Source organism: Austrofundulus limnaeus, unplaced genomic scaffold (genome assembly GCF_001266775.1).
Source record: "Austrofundulus limnaeus strain Quisiro unplaced genomic scaffold, Austrofundulus_limnaeus-1.0 Scaffold181, whole genome shotgun sequence".
Classification (NCBI taxonomy): Eukaryota; Metazoa; Chordata; class Actinopteri; order Cyprinodontiformes; family Rivulidae; genus Austrofundulus; species Austrofundulus limnaeus.
In genome coordinates, this window is record NW_013952583.1 from 282,670 (window position 1) to 288,016 (window position 5,347).

The following is a 5,347-nucleotide window of genomic DNA, read 5'->3' on the forward strand; positions in this document are numbered from 1 at the left end:
ACTCTAAGCGTAAACACAATCTTAATAGTAAATGACATCAGGTCATTGACAAGGTTTGATCAAATTGACCACAACTCTGTCTCTTGTCATCGTAGGATCTTAGTTTAAAAGGCAGCGGCCGGTGTGCATTCCTTCAGGGAATTCTTTTCATTTCAAATTTTTTCKTAAAAAGTCAAATTTGTCATTCACATCTGTATTTATAATGCTAAAAGATTCATATTTCTAAATCTCGTGCCTTATCTGGCTTGCAGGCCTCAATAGAATTTATCACTTTATCCAACAAAAAGGTTTTTCTGCATTATTTTCCCTAAACGTGTTGCTGAAAACAGAAAGGTTGGGTCAACCTCTTTTTTTGAAGAATAAWCTCTGTCCACTGCAGCGCCTTTCATTCTGTTAAAGCAGGGTCACAAATGACTCATGGATCATTTGATGCTGTTGTGCAAAAACTTCCATCCATCATCTGCTGCTTGTTCCAGAGTCGGACAGCTTGAACAGAAAGGCGCAGACCTCTCTTTCCACAGCCACCTCTTGCAACGCTTCTGAGAGGATTTTAAAGGGGCTATATCTTGTAAAAAATAAACTTTTTTGAGTTTTATATCATGTTATAATGTTATACTCTCATATAAAGACATGCTCAAAGCCTTGCATTGACTCATTCATGCATGTTTGAGAAATCCTGCAGCGTTTTTAGGCAGCCATGCTGAGGAGCAAAACAACAGGTGGGGACCAGAAACGCCCCTGGGACATGTCTTTAAGCCGAGCGTGCTCAGGGCAGGGTGCCCTCCCTCCCTCCCTTCCTTCCTTCCTTCCTTCCTCACACACCCCGCCCATGAATCCTGCAGGCTCTCGGCAGTAACAATGGGTGAAACTGAAAGTGAAACCTAAACTGTCTGCTGAGATCCACCACTTCTCACTCAGTGAAGCTCTTTTCAGATTCAAAATACCTTTTAGGAAATGTTTTTCAGATGCCAAGTAAACTGCATCATGGCGCGCACGCGAACCCCCCAGGCGCTGAAATGGGTGGGACAGAAGCGAAGGTGGTTCTTAAAGAGACAGAGGCCAATTTCAAGATGTTTAGAAGAGGAAGTGATGATAAGATAGGTTTATTTTCTATTTAAACATAAAAACAGCATTTTAGTAACAACTAAAGGTGACATAGTTACTTTATTATGGTATAGTATTTAAATATATGCCTGAGAAACACAATATTGCCCCTTCAAGAGAGTCTCTCTCCAGCYTGTCCTGAGTCTTCATTGGGGTGTCCTCCCAGATGGACATACCTGGAAAACCTCCTAGGGWGGCATCCAGGAGGCATCACTACCAGACCCCAGAGCCACCTCYAATGGCTCCTCTTGATGTGGAGGAGCAGCGGCTCGTTTCTCCTGGATAAACTGAACTTCTCACCCTGTCACATGGGAGGGTCCAGTCTGCAGACCAAACTCACTTTGATGGCTTTGCTTGTTTCCACAGTCTTGTTTTTTTTTTTTTTTTTCGGTCGCTACCCAAAGTTTGTGACCGTAATAGAAATGTAAACCAATGAGTAAATAGAGATTTAGGCTACGTTTTGAAGTGTTTAACTTTGTTTACAACTTTTTTTTCTATAGAACACATTGGGAGCTCTTCAAATCTTTGAGAAACCTCAGTGTTTTTACTTCATTTGTAGTTTTTAGATAATATTTGCTAACTTCAGCTATTGGCTATTTTGGTGAATTTAGTTTTTTAGCTACAACTGTGCTGGTTTTAACTTTATTATTGCTTTGCTAAATTTACCTGTTAGATATTGTTTTGTTAATTTTATATTTTTATTTATAATGTTGGCTTTTAATATTTTGTTCAGTAGCTTTGCAGCTTTTGTTATGATTGTTTTACTTTAGCAAACTGGTTTCTGTCCCTTCAGCAAATTTTAGCAGCCATTTATTAATGGTAATTTRGTTCCCCCACCAGTCCACGGGAAACTTGTGTATGAAACCAGTCTGTGATGCAAAGGTTGGGGCCGGCTATGTTAAAGTATCCATGTGATGGGGTTACAAATGCAAACGAAGTTTAATGGACTTCTCTGGAGAAACACAAGCAGAGAACTCTTGCTCCCATCTCCACACCTACATCTGAAAAAAAGGAAACAAAAGACAGATGGGGGGAAAGTTACTTCACCCCAAATAAAACCTCAAAACTTTTTTACTCCTCCTATTTCCACCAAACCTTCGCCAACAGACACTGAAACCTAGGGAGTAATTCAGAGTTTGAAAACAGGAGTTAAATATCTATACTATAATATCACTCACCCTACACTCGACTGTTTTATGATGGCCACTGCTAAGCTACAGTGTAAATGAAACAGATCTGAAAGCAACCGAGTCAGATCAGCAAATGGTGTTTATATTAAGTTTTAATACAAAAGTTTTTAATTAACAAGAGCAATGTGACACTGCATCGTCTCACACATCTTCAAGCTGAGGAGAATAGAGGATTTAATCCATATCATGTGTGCTGTTCAAAAAAAATTGAAAGCACAAACCGTTTGACCAAAATTCATCCATTAACACAGCAGTTTTTTTCTTTTYACTTTCAGAAAGTAATCATCAAAAGCATGTTTTCAACTGACTGGTTGTTGACAGTAAAAAAATTTAAAGTTGTATTTAAAATTTGACAGGGAACCAATGGAGAGAATATCAAACTGAAGAAATCTCTCATCCTAACTCTTGTCAAAACTCTGGCAGTTTTTCTGGTTTTTCAGACATCCTGTTAATAAAGAATTAAAGTCCAGAAGAGAAGTTGTAACCAGTTTTTCTGCATCGTTTTGGAACAAGATGTTGCGCAAGTGGAGGGAAGCGGTTATGCAGTGGTTAAAAATCACAGCAGGTGACGTTAACGTTACCAGGTTGGTAACATTAGTACCAGAGAGAAAATTAATACCATTCATTGTGTGAAAAGCTGCTAAGTGAAGATTCTCAGGTTTAAAAAAAAYCACAACTTCTGCTTTATCTGAGTGAATCATCCAGGGTTTATGGATAAATACAAATCAGTAACAAAACAGAAAGAAAAATAAAACTTTAATATAAAACAAAACAAAGACTGATGTGGCAGTAGAACTGAGGATGGGCACAAGGAGAAAGCTATGTAATGCTTAATTGCTTGACTGATGTGAGAACAAGTGGYCTGGGGTCTATGAGCAGGTGGGAGACATGGCCTGACCTGTGAAACAGGCATGGCAGCACTGAGGAGTAAGAAACCAAGGGAATGACTTGGCACAGAAGAAACACAGAGCAACAGAACAAAGTGCCAAATACAGGAAATAAACATAACGATCAAAAAAAGAAAAATAAACCTAATAATTAACACAAAACATTATTAACAAAAGCCCAAATTCCAACATAAGTAAAGAGTTTCATTACCAGCACTGAACCCTGAGAAACTCCACGAATAATTCAAGAAWATGAATAACAAGAATAAACTGGAATCTATCAGATAAGACAGAAACAAGATTAGATACCAATATCACATTCAAGCCTCTGTAACAGAAAATTGTGATCGGTTGTATCAYTTGCAGCACTGAGATCCAACAGAACAAGTACTGGCACAAGTCCTCTGTCTGAGGCCATCAGTAACTTTCACCAGTGATGTTTCTGTGCTTTATGAGCTCTAAACCCTGACTGAAACTCCTCAAACGGTTCAAGACTCCACACGACCCGTTTCTGATAATCTGAGTTTCTACAGAATGATAAATGAGTGATTAATGGTGTTTGATGTTCTCCTTGTCTGTACAGTGCTGCTGCCGACTCTTTTATTGGGCACAGGTTAATTCTCCACCAGTGGGCTGAGAGGGTCCACACCTTTAGTCAAAGAAGACGAAAGCAAACATCTGCTCCCAGCTGAGGCTGACAGATGGACTTAGCTCAGGGGGTGGGTGGGCAGCGCCTGCCTCCAGAGAGGAACTCAAGAGGGAAGGAGACAAAAGATGAGGAGGAGACGAAGACAGGAGGCTGCAGTTTTGTCAGGGSTTTAATGAAATAAAGGAGGAAGAGGGGGTGGAGGTTTATAGAGTGTTGTGACAAATCCTAACAAGGCTGTGGGTGTTTTTCATAATGATACAGTGGAGAAAAGAAATGTGCGTCTGAGGGTGGCAGTAATAAGGAGAAATTAATTCCCTGATTTAATTTCCTGAAACTCTTTTGAAAAGCTCTAATAAAACATTAAACTCATCTTGGTTTTTACACACAGCTACTTTGGAGTCAACCCAAATCAAAACAGACATACGACTGACTTAAGGCAACAAAAAAATTGTTACATCTCAGCCATTATGGAGACACTGACAAACAAACACTTGCAACAAAAGATTTGTGTTTTAACACACACAGCCATTTTACATGGCTGCATGTCCACTCTTACTATTCATGCAAAGACCTAAATTATGATCATCTRATGATGAGAAAGGACAAATTAACAACTGCAGTGGTCCAAACTTGTAAACAAGGTTATGTGGAATCTCATGTAAGATCTCACTGCATGTGTTGTGAATGATGCTCTGATACAAGCACATCAAACTTTAGTAAAATATTTGAAAAGTGACTGAATTATAGACAATTGTGGAGAAATTTATGTGAGACTGATTGAATTTTAGGGTTAGGGTTACACACATACACTAGCAAAATGAATTAGCATCCAGCTGTGCCTTTAGTCTGTTGGTGAACAAAAAAACCCCCCATAAATTCAAGATTCCCTCAGTTATCTTCTTTTAGCTTTGGTGATTTTATTAGCAATTATCTTGACGCAAATTCACAGTCTTTATCCAAACATCCATGACTCCATGAGGAGGTTAAGCAAAGGTCTTGGAAAAGAATTTCAACCGTGGTGGGCAGCACTAATCTAAAACAGAAAGTTTTAGCAAAAGCTAATTCTAAAGCACTAAAATAAGCCAGTCAACTCATGAACACTCTTCAACAGACAACATGAATCACATCTTACCATGTTGCTCTCTTAAGACTTATCACTGATATTCAGCTGTATTTGAGTTCATACGGTATATTGTTAATATATTGTCACCTGGTGGATAGTGACACATATGAACAAACTGTGTGATGCTTTAACCCTCAGCTGTTAACATTAATGTTATCAATAACATTTATAGACCTCAGTTAGTGCTTCTAAATTTAGTCTATAAATTTAGCAAGTGATAATCCACTAATAATTTTTAAAATGAGCAAAAGCCCTAAAGCACAAATCAGGAAATTGTTTCCCCTATTAGTGCTTTAGGGGATCTGTGCCCACCACTGAATTTCAAAAACAGCATAGTGATGGAAAATAGCATTTTTTGCTGACTTAAAATGTGACATGGGATAAAAGATTATTA